This window comes from Sarcophilus harrisii, chromosome 6 (genome assembly GCF_902635505.1).
Source record: "Sarcophilus harrisii chromosome 6, mSarHar1.11, whole genome shotgun sequence".
In the NCBI taxonomy this organism is placed as follows: Eukaryota; Metazoa; Chordata; class Mammalia; order Dasyuromorphia; family Dasyuridae; genus Sarcophilus; species Sarcophilus harrisii.
This window is the reverse complement of record NC_045431.1, coordinates 222,538,813-222,555,751: the sequence shown is the minus strand read 5'-3', so window position 1 is coordinate 222,555,751 and position 16,939 is coordinate 222,538,813. Positions and strand designations below refer to the sequence as shown.

Genomic DNA, 16,939 nt, shown 5'->3' with positions numbered 1-16,939 from the left:
TTGAGATAGCAGGGAAACTTAGAAATCAAGAAGTTATATACTCTCTAAGACTCCTTTGATAATTGTCATATTCAAGTCATTAAACTTTTTTGTCTCTAATTTTTCCATAAAATATCTGTCTGATTTACAAGAAGTTTATGAAACTATTCTGAACATTCTAAATAAGAAATTTGTAAAATTAGCACCAAGAGTTACCATTAGAAAGCTTTATGGTATGATAAGTATAAAAAGTTTAAGTACAATATAATCTCTGCCCAAGGGACCTATGCAGTAGGAGGGAGAGGAGAATCTATCAGAAGGCAAACTGTTTCATGGCTCTGTTGGCAAATGGGCCTCAGGAATTAGCGGATTGTTGGAGACCTAATATTTAAATATACAACACTAAGAGAAAGTCATCATTTCTACTACATACTTTCCCCACCACTTTAGTATAATGGTCCCTCTATTTTTATATCTCACTATTAATTCTGAAATTTTATGGATATAAAGATTTTTTATTGTAAAGAAATAAAGTTAGAAGTCTTATCCAAAATGTTCCTTTGATAACCAAAAAGTAAATGAATCTATTACATCTATATGGTCCTATGTTTTTAGAATTTATAAAAAGACATCAAGGCAATATTCAAACTCTTAAATACAAATGATAGTTTACAAAATGATGGTATTGTTCAATAAGGAAATAAATTTCAACTAATATATGTGGCCTAATATTGAATTATTGTTATTATTCTTTATTAATATTTATAGCTCACAACTGTATAGAATTTTAACTATCTCATTTGATCCTCTTTAAACCTCTGTAATATGTTCTTGTTTGTGCTTCATTTTCAAAAAGAACCAAAGATAATGTGGGGTGATTGATGTCTTCTTGACTTATGCATGATTTGGATTTAAGTGAGGCCAAAGTTACTGGAAATAGTCAGCCTCACTTTCTCTTCCTGAATCGTTAACATTCAGTGGCAAAATAAAGATCAAGATGACTAGCAATAGCTCCAGAATGCACTGTAGGAGCCTGGTATCTGACCAAGCTCTAACAACTCCCCAGCACCTGCACTAGCTGACTTCCTGGTCATTACAACAAATTGTTCTCATATGTCCATTCCACCAGAGGAAGCCTTCATGAGCTGGGGCAGATGGGTTTGATGAACTAATGGTTTTTGAGGCCACTGCTTATCATCAACCTGGTTTAGCCTGTGCGCTTAAAACAGTTTACCAGGGTACAGCAGCTGTGCATGTGACAGTGACAGTGACAGGCAAATACCAAAGGTGGATAAGTTACCTTGAAAAGGGCTCAAGAAATCCTCCCACTATAGGCACTAGTCTGTCCTTCTTGAATTTCATCCTTCCTCCCTGAATATCCCAAATAACCATGTAGATTCTATACATTTCATTATCCACTTTATGGAAAAGAAATCAAGGGCATAGAGACTTGACAAAGAGCTGTCCAAAGTTACAATGGTAATAAAAGTCAGTTTCAAATTCAGGCCTCTTCCACTTTTTTCCACTATAATAACTTTAAATGAAAAGACTTGATAGTAAGGAACAGGTCAATGATCTTTTTTTAAAGATAATTTTACAGGCATCTGTGTATGGATATATACTATGAAGCATATATTACATGTAAAGTTAGATTTATCATCTAGTTATAAGTTGTGTACAATTAGACATATTTGTATATGAAGTAGACATTTTATGTGCATATGTGTATATATATATATATATATGTGTGTGTGTGTGGGTGTATAATATATATGTAAATTAGATATTATATCAGTAATGACTCTAACTGGAAAAATTTTGAAATGTACAATATAGTAATCTGGCACATGTTGCCAAAATTTATTTGCTATAGTAATAATATTACAAAAAACACACACAAATATGTCTAATAGCCATCTGTCAATGAGATAATCTTTACTAGGATTAGATAATTTGAAGAGCTGAAGGGATATTAAAAATCACTAAATTCAATTTCCTTTTTTTTATAACTACAGAAACCAACACCTAGAGAGTAAACATGACTAGATCAAAGTCACTTGGTAACTAGTAGCTCTAAAAAAAAAATAAAACACAAAGTTCTAGAACCTGGGTCCACTGAATTTCCAATGTTCTTTCCACCAAAACAAATTGCTTCAAGAATTTCTATCAGTCTGCCTGATACAAGACAAGATTTCAATGATAAACTTTCTTTTGTTACATCAAGGGTACCAAGTATCAGAAAGAGGCAACTATCTTGCAATTTAAATTGACTCTCTGTGTCTCCTTAAGGATATTTCAAGACCAATATTTTAAATATTTTTTAAAAGATTCCAATTCTCAAACTGAAATTCATGTCACACATTTCTTGCAGATATTTCAGTGACACAAATAACAAATAATTAACAGGGATTAACTGCAAAACCCATTATAATCTTTTATTTTATGCATGTAGTTATCACTAATAGAGGAAGGAGGGGGCATTTATAACAATGCTTTTATTACCTTTTTAAGTCTTTTGGAATATCCTATTTCCCAAATGTCATTATTCAAAATGTTTAACAAATATATATATATGTATCTGGAAATTCAGAACTTTCTTTAAATATATTAAAAAAAACCCCAATGTTAAGAAAGTCTCCAGGGATTGACAGAGCAAATAATCCTTTGCCAGACAGTGCAAGTGGTTTATGCAAATTGTGGTGGTTGTCTGGAGGAAGCAATGCTCTTTCAGGCACTATACACTTACTAGTATTTTTAACCATAAGATGTTTATCTGAGAAAAATGCTTTGCCCTGAGAAATATCTTCTGAGGTCTTTTTGGTAGGGCTCTAAATTAAGATTTCATAGCATACCATGTGACTGATATGTGTTAACATCAATATTATGTCAAATTTCCAGGGGTGGTGCCAAGATGGTGCAAAGCATTAACCCCAGTTCTCCCAACATTGCCCTCCAACAACTTTAAAATCACTCCTTAAATCAAATTCTGGAGTGGCAGAGTCCACAAAAAAGTCAGAGTGAGATGTTCTTCCGGGCAAGACAATGTAAGAGGGTAGAAAGAGCTGAGACTGGCGGCGCCCAGCCCAGAGCCCACATGGCAGGACTAAGCCGCGTGACAGAAACGCGCAGCTTTTGGGAGCTCTCCCTCCAGAACAATAAGGAAACCCTTTTGCTTGCACTAGATACAGGCCTATGGACTACACCCATTTTGGGGTCAGAGTTCCAGAGCAGAGAGTAAGTAGAAGTTCTGAGGGACAGCATCCCTCTCAGCCACAAGGCAGAGAGGCTCTGTTACTGTTGAGGGAGGAGGGACATGAGGAGCATGAGGAGTATTGCTCCTCAATACTGATTGCAAACCCAAGGAGCCAGGCCCTTCTTCAGGAAGGGCAAGTTGAACAAGAGAACAGTGACAATACCAACCTGAAAGTATTGAAAACTTCCACATTCCAAAAATTAGACTGAAAATGGCAGAATGAAAATGCTCTGGAACAGAGCACAATGTTAACATAAAATTCAAAAGAAAAGAAATAGAATGTGGAAAGGAACAAAAAGTAAGAAAAAAAATAATCTGACCATAACAAGCTAGTATGATGATGCAAATTTAAAAGAAGCCAATGATATCAATAACAGCTACAAGTCAAAGCATCAAAGAAAAATGTGTAATTGGATATAAGCCCAACAAAAATTCCTGGAAAGAAAACTAAAAGAAAATTTTAAAATCAAACAAGAGTAGTAGAGGGGAAATTAGGAAAGAAAGGGAACTGGAGGAAGAAAATTAGGAAAAGACAATTAACACTCTGGTTAAAAAAAAAGTCACAAATGCTAAAGAACATACCTGAAAAAGCAGAATAGGCCAAATGGAAAAAGAGAGAGAACAATCCAGTAATGAAAATAACTTTAAACTTTCTCACCTTCTAAATGTGGTCAGGGAAGTTAGGCTGCCAGGGATCCAGATTTGGCTTTGACTTTAACTGTCTGACCAGAGCATATCTTTTGGAAGTAAGGCCTCAGAGATCTCGAAGGACTCTTCTAATTCTAACATTCTATGATTTTTGAGATCTCCATGACTTATTTATTCCCAGAACTTAGAGAAATGGGGAATCCATCCCGTAGTTGTGTATTGAGAATTCAGCCCAAATTTCTCATCGGGGCTTTGATACTTTTTTCCTCTGGTTCAAGGATAATGTGACAAAATAGATAATTTGCATAAACTACTTTGAAGTCCCTGAGAAAGGGAGGGAAAACACTATGTAAAAACATACTATTATTGATAAAATAAAAATGGCAATGCAAACTTCAAAAAAAAACTTATCTAAAAAAGAATAATTGGTCAAATGTAAAAAAAAAAAAACATACAAAAGTTCACAGAAGAAAACAATCCCTTAAAAATTAAAAATTGGGCAAATGAAGGTTAATGATTCCATGAGACATCAAGAAACAATAAAACAAAGTCAAATGGATGAAAAAATAGAAGAAATGTGAAATATCCCATTGGAAAAACAGCTGACCTGAAAAATAGATCCAGAAGAGATAATTTAAGAATTCTGGGGTTACCTGGAAACCATGATCAAAGATAGAGAGTAGATATCATATTTCAAGAAATAATCCTGGATAACTGCCCCCAATATCCTAGAATCAAAGGATAAAATAGAAATTAAAAGACTCCACAAATCACCAACTGAAAGATTGCAAAATGAAAGCTCCTGGAAATATTATAGCCAAATTCCAGATCTCCTGATTCAAGAAGAAAATACTTTTGGAACCAAGAGGAAAAAAACAGTTAAATACCATGGATCCATAATCAGGATCACACAAGATTTATCAACTACCACGTTAAAGGAGTAGAGGGCTTAGAATATGACATTCTGAACGGCAAAAGAGTTATGATTACAACCAAGAATAATCAACCCAACACAGTATAATCCTTCAAGGAAAAATGGATATTTAACAAATTAGAGGATTTTCAAATCTTCTTTATGAAAAGAGCAGCGCCAAATAGAACAGATGATTTTCAGATAAAAATTTCAAAAGAAACATAAAAAGGCAACTATGAAAGAATAATTCAATAAGGTTAGATTGTGTACCTTTCTATACAGGAAAATGATATGTGTGACTTCTAAGAACTTGATCATTTTTAGCATTGGAAAAATTCTAAATTGAAAGAGAACACAGGAGTGAGTCAATTATGTTAGAATGACATAAAAATGGATAAGTAAGAGAGAAAAATATCCTGGGAGCATAGAAAGGGAGAAGAATGAAGAGGCATGCAAGAAAGAACTTTTATAGAGAAAGGGAAAATGATGAATGGATGGAAGAGCAGAAAATGCTTGAATGAACCTCATTTACATTTAAACTGATTCAAAAAGGGAGAAATTATATATAGATATATATTTGTGTGTATGTATACACATATACATACATACATACATACACACATTTATACATACACACATTCAACTGATAAGAAAACTCTATCTTACCCAATAGGGAAGTAAGAGGGAAAAGAAATAAGAGAAGAGAGTCAAGGAAAGATGATAAAAAGGGAGAACAGATAAAAGAAAGCAGTGGTCAGAAGCAAAACTCACTTTAGGGGAAGGATAGGATAAAAAGAGAGGACAAGCAGAAGAAAATAGCATGAAATAATATACAGTTAATAATCATAACTGTGAATGTGAATAGGAAAAACTCACCCATAAAATGGAAGAAGAGGAGCTGGAGCAAATCTATTATGTTTCAGCCAAAATTTTAAAAGGCAGGGATAGTAATTATGATCTCAGACAAAGCAGAAGCAAAAAGAGAGAATTTAAGCAGGGAAACTACACCTTGCTAAAAGGAGCCAGAGACAATGAAGTAATATCAATACTAAACAGGGATGCACCAAATAGCATAGTATCCAAATTGGTTTTTTTTTCTGAATTATAAAAGTCTTTTTATAAAGCCATTTTTAAACAAAACAAAAAAAAGTTTACAAAAGAAAAAAAATAACTAGCTTCTTATATTCTGAAAAGGAAAAAGGGGGGGGGGGCGCAGGGTAACAATCCCAACATGTTCAACAATTAAGAGTTCTTTGTTTTTTAGTACAAAATACAAGCAAACAGAGCTCAGAAGCAGGTACAAGGTCCTAGAAACCCCTTCAATAAAAGCAAAGCAGAGTTGCTTCTTTTTTTTTCCATGCAGATACATAGTATCCAAATTCCTAAAGAAAAAGTTAAGTAAATTACAAGAAGAAATGGACAGTAAAACTATAGTAGTGAGGGAATTCAACTTTTCCATTTTAAAGCTGGATAAATTTAATCATAGGAATAAAAAGGAGTATACGATTTTCTCAGCTGTACATAGCACCTCCAAAAAATATCTGATCATGTATTAGAGCATACATTTTATTCAGAACCAAATGCAGAAAAGCAGAAATATTAAATTCACCTTTTTCATACATAATGCAAAAATATTACATTTAATAAAGAGCCATGGAAGTATAGATTAAAAGCTAATTGCAAACTAAGTAATCTAATCCTAAAGAATGAGTTGATCAAAGAACTAATCGCAAAAACAATCATAATTTCATTACAAAGAATGATAATGAGATAACATTCCAAAAATTGTGGAATGCAGACAAAGTAATCCTACAGGGGGAATGTATATCTCTAGTTGATCTACATCAATAAAGGAAAGACCAGATTAGTAAATTGGGCATATATCCCCCCAAAAAAATTAGAAGAGGACAAATTTTAATTCCCCAGTTTTAAAAAGGTGAAAATCCTAAAAATCAAATAAGAGATTAATAAAATTGAAAATTTAAAAACCATTGAACTAATAAATAAAACCAGGAGCTGGTTTCATGGGGGGAGAATAATAAAATAGATAAACCCTTGGTTAATTTGATTTTTTTTAAAAAGAAAGAAAACCAAATTACTAATATCAAAAATTAAAAGGGTGAATGCTTTAACAAGTAAGATGAAATTAAAGCAATTCTTAGAAATTATTTTGCCCAATTATATGCCAGTAAAACTGACAATATAAGTGAAATGGATGCATATTTACACAGATTAACAAAAGAGAAAATAGAATACTTAAATAACCCTATCATAGAACAAGAAGTTGAACAAGCCATAATTGAGTTCCCTAATTAAAAATCCCCAGAACCAGATGGATTCACAAGTGAATTCTACCAAACATTTAAGAACTAATTAATCCATGAGCTATACTAACTATTTGAAAAACAAGTAAAGGAGTTCCACCAAACTCCTTTTATGATACCTCTAATATGATTTTGCTAGAGTAAAAGCAGAAAATCAAAACTACAGGCCAATAAATAAATTAGTCTAATAATTTACAATTATTAATTGTAATAATTACAATTAATTAAATAATTGTAAGTAAATATCAACACATTTTAAATAAAATTCTAGCAAAGAGATTGTAGCAACATATCACAAAGATTATAAACTATGACTGGGTGAGAGTCATACCAGGATAACAAGATTAATTCAATATTGGTTAAAAAACCATCAGCATAATTGACCAAATCATTAACAACACAAATTATATATAAATATTAGTGCAGAAAAAGCCTTTCACAAAACACAACAGTCATTTCTATTAAAAATTACTAAAAGATATAATAACAGGATTCTTTCTTAAAAGTGATAAGTAGCATCTATTTAAAAACAAAAACAAGCAATATCTGTAAGGGGGATGAACTTGAAGCCTTGACAGTAATATCAGGAATGAAGCAAGGATGTCCATTATCACCATTATTATTCAATATTGCAGTATAAATGCTAGCTATAGAAATAGAACAAGGAAAAGAAATTGAAGTCATAAAAACAATGACAAAATAAAACTATTATTTTTTGTAAATAGTATTTTATTTTTTACAATTACATGTTTTCAACATTCATTTTCATAAGATTTTGAGTTCCAAGTTTTTCTTCCTCTCTCTCTCCCTTCCCTCTCTCATCCCCAAGATGGCAAGCAATCTGAAAGAAGTTATACATGTACAATCATGGAAACCTATTTCCTTATAAGTCATGTTGTGAAGAAAAGAAACAGAAGAAAAGGGAAAAGGCACCCAAAAAAACCAACAAAGTGAACATCTTAAAGCATTCCATAGTGCTATTATAAAAACATAATATATTTATCTATAATAATGATTATGTAAAATAATGATCATCATTATTATTTCCCATCATTATTTCTTTCAAAAGAGAAAAACAACTACCTGAGATGATATTTATAAACAGTGTACTCCCTGGAAATAAATTACTAAAAGAACATGGGGACAACAAAAACTATTAAAGACTCGCTTTCCTGGAAACCCAATATTTTCCAAGGTTTTGCCAATACAGCACAAACTCTGGCTTGTTTCGGTAAAGCTTCTAGTACAGGCCCAGCACTGAAATTTGGACAAGAGAAGCTGAACATGAAGAGGCTCGTTAGCAGAAGACTGACTACCAAGTGGGGAATATTTTTGGCCACAGCAACCTATAAAACCGACAAAAATTACAAAATGGGTTTCAAACCTGTTCATTCTTCTTTTCATTCCAAAGCAGCAATGACCAGAATGGCAGAAACTAGGAAATGCTTCACAGAGTTGTGGATTGGCTGTAAATAATCATTTAAATAGTAGTACCCTGATTGTGTGTGATCTTCTTCCAACAACCAAAGCAATGACAAACTGCTGGGGAAACTGAGCCTCACAGAGCTCAAATTGAACACCAATCCCTATCCTGAAGATACTGGAACAAAAATGATACACAAGATAGGCCCGACATTATCATTTTTTTTTTACAGATGAGGAAACTGAAGGACAGTGGCTTACCCCAGGATGACAAAGCCCTCTTTCCACCATATTATAATGTTTCCATGAGACACTAAGGATGAGAAAAAGCTGGAATAAATGCAAACTACATCCCCACCCCACCTATAAAATTGTCAATTATCATCATTAATTTCACTACAGATTGAATATCAGTATTCCAGCTATGAGAACCTTACTTTCTACTTCTAACATATTTAAATTCAGATTCCCACTTATCATAAAAATGAAAATCACCTGGAGGGTCATGTTTTCAAAAGAGAGTGCCAGAAACTTTGTGAAATTAAACCCCCTGGAGACTAGTCTCCTCTCAAAGTGCAAACTCCTTTTAACATCACAGGGGATTGTGTATCTGCATTAAAAAAAAAGTTTTTAAAAGAAACACATAACTTGAGGCTTATTGCTTCTGCTTAGAAATAATAAATAATATGACATTTTCCTGGGATTTTAAAGGGACTGTTAAAACCCACTTTCTCAAATTTTGATGGTTCTAAGTTCAATAAGAATCTGTTGCTAGGATTAGAGATGCAAAAAGATATTATGAAAATAACTCACTTTGGCTAAGGAAATTTTAAGCAAGTAACCTCTGTAATTTTCAAGGTAATTTACTTTTATTTTTTCCAAGTGACCAAACCCCAAGGAGATCAAATGCATTATAAATGGACTGACTGATTCAAAAGGTAGTTAAGATTAGCATTAGTTCTGAGATGCAACTATCTAATGTTTATTATGTCTTTAGGGTTAACTGAAGATGAGGGGGAGTCTCCTAATAATAAAATAGAATACCATGGGAAAGAAAGATCAGGAGGGGTCTTTATCAATTTATGACTTTATTAAGGAGTAATGACCTAGAAATTCCCCTATGATGAAAGTCAGTGAGATGTGCTTCCATTCTCAATTGCTCTAGCTTTCCAAACTAATATAGATCACAAAAATCTTCACACCAAAAGCCCTAAGAAATAAATACTAAAATTCAGGATAACACTGGTAGATTTTCAAGATCTTAACATTGAACTTCAATGGAGCATGCTATAAAATTTGATAATTCGGGCAACAAGGTATAATGGATCTGAAATTGGGAAGGCATCCTGAGTTCAAATCTGACATCAAACACTAGCTGTATGTCTGGGCAAATCACTTAATCCTATTTGACTCAATTTCCTCATCTATAAAATGAGCCAGAAAAGGAAATGGCAAGCCACCATAGTGCCTTGCCAAAAAAAAAAAAAAAAAAAAAATGAGGCTATAAAGAGTCATGTGCAACTAAACAACAGCTAACATTTAGGCCTTCTCAAACAAGCCCCAAGGTATGAAGCATTTGGTTGATATAGGTCTCTTTTAAAAAGAATGTTTATTTTTATACAGTTTAGGGTATGCACAAAATTCAGCTAAAAGGGAGATTCAAACCACCGACATTAATGCTGATGACTATTGAAGACTGATGACATTCTCTTTATCTATCTGTACTGACAATAAGGAAAGCATATTCCTTCACTCTTCTAGGCTAATTCCCAGTAAACGTAGAATTCACAGGAGTTGAGTTTTCCTGTCTATTTGACCGCTCTTTCTCAGATTCATTTGTTGGATCTTCATTCGCCCAAGTCACATTCTCTATGAATAATTCCCCAAAGCACTATCTTGGGCCCTCTTCTCTTTTCCCTCAGTCTCACTTGGATCTCATCAACTCCCTTGGGTACCATTATCATCACTGTGGCTACACTTCCCCAACTACTTACCCAGACTGAATCTACACAAATCTTTGTACCTGACTACCCATTTTGGGAATCTTAAATCAGAAGTCTCAAAAGCATCTCAAACTCAACATGTCCAAAACAGAACTCATTCTTTTTTTTTTTCTTCCAATATTATTTTATTTTTCCAAATACAAGTTAATGATAGTTCTCAACATTCAACATTCCGTAAGACTGTGTGTTCCAGATCTTTCTCCCTCTCTCCCTTAACTTCCACTTCCCTATGACAGCAAGCAATCTGATATAGGTTAAATATGTGCAAGGCTTTCAAACATATTTGAATATCTCTTATATTGTACAAGAAAAATCATACCAAAAGGGAAAAAACCATGAGAAGAAAAAGCAAACCAAAAAAGGGTGAAAACATTATGCTTCGATCCACATTCAGGCTTCATAATACAGAACTCATTCTTTTTCCCAAAAAATATCTTCCCAAATGCCCAATTACTATCATCAACCTCCCAATCACCTCAGCTCATAACCTCGGTGAAGTCCTTAACTCATCACTTACTTTCACCTCACATATACAATCCATTCCAAAAGTTTCTACCTTCTCAGCACCTCTTACATAAACTATCTTTTCTCCACCCTCATTTTTGCCTTCATCACCTCTCCCCCTAGACTTCCCTGCCATAAATCCCCTGCATTCCTATACCCCCAATCAGCTGCCCAAGCAATTTTCCTAAAGCATAACTGACCAAGTCACTATACAATAAGTTATACAATAAGCTCCAGAAGCTTTCTGTTACCTCCAAGACCAAATATAAATGACTCTATTTGGCCTTTAAGTTTTTTATAATCCGTGCCCTTCTTATTTTTCACTTAATCCAATCAAGGTATGCTGGCTTGCTTGACCCTGCATCTCCTGTCTCTATGCCTTACACTGTCAGCCATGCTTAGAATGTTCTCCTCTCTCCTCCTTACCTTAGCTTCTTACTATATATCTTCTTTCAATACTGCTCAAATCTTACCTTCTGCCTTTATTCCCTCCCCCATTAGAATGTGATGGATATCCTTAATCCATGTGGTTTTCCCTGTGGGATTTCTTTTAAGTGGCTGTGGGGCTCAATGAAGAACTCTTGTTCTATTCTGGCATTTGAGATAATTAGCTCAATGCCATGTGGAGGAGTAGTCTACAGGGAAACCCTCTTTCATTTGGATTCCACACTGGACATCCTCCTAAAAAGTATGTTTACCTGTTTTATGCCTTGCTTGATGTCCATAATTAGAAGATTGCTGAGATCTGCTAAGATTGTATCAATCAAGAAATCTCATACTATCTTCACATATACATGGGAGACAACTTGATAGAAGACCTTTAAAGATGCCTTCTGTTCTTTTTTGTAAATTGTTATGATAATCAGCAAGCAATAAATGGCAGGATTTTGTATCTGTACCTTTCATTCAACTGTGTGACTGAGGACATAGTTGCTAAAAATAATTTACAAAAAGATTTGTCTGTTCAGCTTTTCATAATTTCATCAAGAATACACTCTAGGGGCAGCTAGGTGGGGCAGTGGATAGAGCACCAGTCCTGAAGTCAGGAGGACCTGAGTTCAAATCAGGTCTCAGACACTTAATACTTCTTAGCTGTGTGACCCTGGGCAAATCACTTAACCCCAGTTGCCTCAGAATAAAAAGAATACACTCTAAAATTAAGTGGATCATTCTCATAAAGATATTATAGAAATGAGAAAACAGGCAAATGAATTGTTAATAAAATCCTCTCAATCATCTTTTTTTAATGATATTATACTTTCTAGTTTCTCAGTATCTTATTTTCACATATCTTGAAAAACATATGATCCATCAATGAGTTCAACACTGACCCTCCAGCGTGAAGGTTTTCTGGGGTTCATCTGGCTTAGAGCAGCTGTTCTTCCTACATTTCTCTTATAGTTGCCATTACAACTTCACAAAGCATATCAGGATCTAAGAAGGATGAAGCTCAAGTGTGTCTTTTTCATATAACAATGATGAAAAGTTTGTGAAAGGAATTCTTATAGAGCTATGCCATTTTCAACCATCTACTGTCCTTCCAGTCTCATGTCTAATTGCTCTTCAGATAATTTGGCTTAGTAAAGTCTAATACCAACTTTTCCACAGACTTGTTCTGCTCCTTCACTGTTGTTTTGTTCTTGTGAGGTAATATTGCACAAAATTTTCTCTCACTCTTTTCCTTAACATTTTGCAAAATAGCTTCTATTCTAAACCAACATTGCCCTTGATTCCCTTATTTCTCTTCTCATTAAAATCAAGTGTTTGCCAACAGAAGCAGTTGTTGGCTTCTCCAGTGTCCTTACTATGGCAATGACTTAAGTAATGGAAATGATCATGATCCATGCCAACATCTTTTGCTTTTTATCCATTTCCCATCATGAATGAATCAGGCTGGCACTGTTGCAATTGTATGGCTTTATTCCTTCAAATTGAGCTGAGTGTACATAGGCAGCCGATATGAGAATAACACAACAGTGACCGATTATTAATCATCTATTAAAATACAGTCAATTTTATTTGTGTATGTGTTCAGTGCTCAGCATGTCCACTTCTTAAATAAAGCATCCATGATATATATGTAATTAGTCTACAGACCTTTGGCCTCTTTCATTTCTTAATCTCAAACTATATTTTCCAATTATTCTTTGCAATCTTTTACAACAAGATTTCTAAAAATCAATGTATACTCTCGGATAGGCAGCTAGGTGACTCAATGAATAGAATACCAGGTCTGAAGTCAATAAGTACTGAGGTCTTCTTTCAGCATTGTCACACCTATTCTTACTTTAGGGCAATTAGGTAGCACAGAATGTGGAAGACTGAGCTGGAATCAGGACCACCTTCCTGGGCTCAAATGTGACCTCAGACAGATTAGCTTGTTGGCCTTGGTTCCTTAACTTCTGTTTGCCTCAGTTTCCTCAGCTACAAAATGAGAATCATCATAGCAGCTACTTCATAGGGTTGTTGTAAGGCTCCAGTGAGATAATATTGTAAAGTACTTAGCACAGAGTTTGGCACATATTAGCTCCTCAATAAGTAACTGTTCTCTTCTTCACCTTTCTTTTTTGACAATCTGTTTGTATCCTGAACACAGCAAGGTAAAATAATTTTTTCCATGAAATGATATTTCTTATGGAGTTTTGGGTATAAAATGAAGCAACCTGGCCAACTCTTTTAATTCTTTTTATAAAAAGAATTTGTGAATCATCAACCTTTAACCTCCTTACGTTTTCTGGTTTCGTTTACAGAGATAATGTCAATACTGATAGGACTTGATTCCTCTAATAGCATGTTGACATTGGTAAGTGGGCAAAGATGCATTTTTAGAATCCTCGCAATTATTATTTTTTCCCTCCCAGCTCACACATTCTATATTCTAGGCAAAGTAGTAAGTAGTAGAGTTAGCATTTGAACCTTGATCAGCTTTCCCTGATTTGAAATTCTGGGCTCTTTCCACCGCACCAGTGTGTCTTTGTGCTGTTTGCCCTCCAGAAGTATTAAGTTCCTTAATTACAGGAACTACTTTTGTTTTTCTTCTCAAATGTCTAGCCCAATGGTTAGTGTATATACAGCACTAATTAAAAATGTTTTTGTATTGAGATGGTATATGCAGATGGCCTGACACTTTCTTTCTCCCCAGCCATTCTACTACAATCACTACAGAAAAAGAACGTGGCCATGGAAAGCTGGGGGTGACTCTGTTTTCCTTTGTGTGACATGTCCCCATGACCAGTGACTCTCATGAGCTCGTCCATCCGCTATGTCTGCCCAGGCTAGCCTGTCAGTAGCAAACAGATCACACTTCTGCCTTTTCAGTCTGGTAGAACCTGACAGCTTTGTGAACCACCAGAAAGGCATCAGAGGTTGTGGGATCACCTCCATACTATGAGGAGGAAATGGAGCTAAGAGTAAGAACTAAGAGCTAAGAGCTATGCACTTCGTGGGTTGGCTGACACTAACAGAGGACTCCCAAGGAGAGTCCAAACAAAACACAAGCTTCCCATTGATAGTGAGATCCTCCAAATGCTCCTATATATTCCTATATAATCCTATATATTGTACTGATTATATTAAGCCACAGGATACCAAAAGGTCTCCCACTTAAAGTTCTTGGTCATTCAAAAGGAATTGACCCAGTACTCTACATGGGGAAAAATAGTAGGTGAAGAATATGTAATGCACAAATATTGATATTCAATTTTTGACTAGGCAGTCTATTGAGTTAGTGAAATATTATATTTATCTTGGACAAAGAAAGCAGAGGGACGGCGAACTGAGCAGAGAAATGACAAAGAGGAGGAGGGTAGGCTATATCTGGGAAACTAAAGAGAGATTTCAATGATGTCCCTGCTGTTTCCTAACACAAAAGCTCATCTTTTTAACATCAACATTCTCCAAGCTATATTATCATCATTATGAAACATGGTGCTGCCATGAAATACCACAGTCACTTAAGAATTAAAATCATCAGGCACATGGTGAGCTTAAGTATGCTTCAGCTTATTACAGTAATGATTTACATGTCAGAAGTGACATAAAAGACATCATAAAGAAAATATACACAATGCAGAGTAGAAGTGGGTCAGCTGTATAACACGGGCAAGCAATAATGGGCAGACAATGTGAGTGCAACACTGGTGCCCATGAACTACTGAAAAGCACAGAAGTGGTTCCCAGCTTTTAGGATATGAACCTGGAAGGACCTTTTGAATAACAGTAAAGGTCCTAACTAAAATGCACATGCAAAACCATAAATAATGCCTCACAATATAAGTAAAACTTTTCTAAATGAATACAGATGCTATTTCATAGCATTACTGAATTCCTAGAAGCTTTTTGGCTATATATTTTCTTAATGAATAGTAATAGTACAATGACTATCATGTAGTGAGGAAGGGCAATCTGCAATTTTTTTTCACATTAAAAAGGGTCCTTAAACCTGAAAATATTGGTAATTAGATTTGTGTAGACAAACATCCTTCATACTGGATAGCTTTTCCATAGAAAACTCATAAACAACCATGGATATGAATAGCACAGGATGAGAAGGCTGTGAAGGATGAGAAGGCCTGACCTAGCAGAGGAAGACCACATCAAAGTGAAAAATCTCAGTCATTTTGCAGTTAAGTCCCACTCTCCATGACACATTTGGAGTTTTTTTGACAAAGATCATGGAGTGGTTTGCTATTTCTTCCTCCAGTCCATTAACACAAACAGGGTGGAGCCACATTTGAACTCAAGGAGATAATTCTGACTACAGTCTAGCATTGTATCTGCTGTGCCACCTAGCTACCCTGAAGTAAGAATAAGTGCAGCAAATTGTACAGAAAGATCAGAACCTGTTCTTAAAAGGGTTATAACCTATTTCATTATTTAGCAAGACTTCAGTATTATAACAAGGTTGCTTGGATAATCCTTTTTGTGACTATATAAATCAGAACAAGATTATAATAAAAGAAAAGCCAAAAAATTATAAAGGAAGAGATATAAAAAGATAAAATTAGAAGAAAAAAACAAGGCACAGATCAGTGACAAAACAAAACCAAAGTCATATGGAGTTCAAATTATCCAAAATTTTATATAACAGTATTTTGAATTAATATGGTACTTTACAAAGCACTTGTCTCAAAACAAACCTATGAGATGGGTGAAGAAATTATCACTTATTATGGTTGTTCTTGTTTTACAAATGAGAAAATTAAGAGGTTGGGAGAATTAAGAAGTACTGGGCACATAACTAAGTTCCAGTAGCAGAATCTGAAGTCAGCTCTCTCAAATCTATATCCAGCCTTCTTTCAGTGTCCTCCGCTGCCTCTGTACATAGTACAAGAGTTCAAGGTTGCTCGTTTTTATCCTTCAGAAAGCTCTGGAGAATGAAAAGAAAGCTAGCCTATAAAGTTATATGGCTAAACAGAAACTTTCTTTCTTATTGAAAAATGTGCTTTCCTTTCCTGCTCACCCATCCAAATAATAATAATTAAGTTTCTTGAGGCTATCATTCATTAAGTCTTACTGATCATCAGCAGATTGGATAAAATCAATTTTATTTCAAACAAAAAACAAAACAAAACAAAAAAACCAGTCTTCCTCCCAGCTGTTTAAACCACAACAGAAATGTCTGCATTGAATCACCAAGTTAGGTCAGCTGAATATTAGTGTGATTTCAATTACACAGTTGTTAATTCCATTAAACAAAGAAAAATAGTTAAGCACTAGAGATTCCTCTTTTTAAAAATTCTCTTGAGTCCAAGGAACCTGAATTATGTGCCTATAAAACAAAATCTTGTAAAAATCCATTATCTTTTAATTAAGTAGATTAAAATACTTGAACTTTTGAAATACCAGAGGTATATGTAATCTGCATCAAATAAACCTACAACATCCCCAGCCA

The 16,939-nt window shown here is 34.5% G+C and overlaps 1 protein-coding gene across 5 annotated transcripts in view; it reads right to left on the bottom strand.

Moving 5' to 3' along the window:
- IFTAP (intraflagellar transport associated protein) overlaps positions 1-16,939 on the bottom strand; it is a 79,225-nt gene that overhangs the window by 43,097 nt on the left and 19,189 nt on the right. The gene's annotated exons all lie outside the window — the stretch shown is intronic.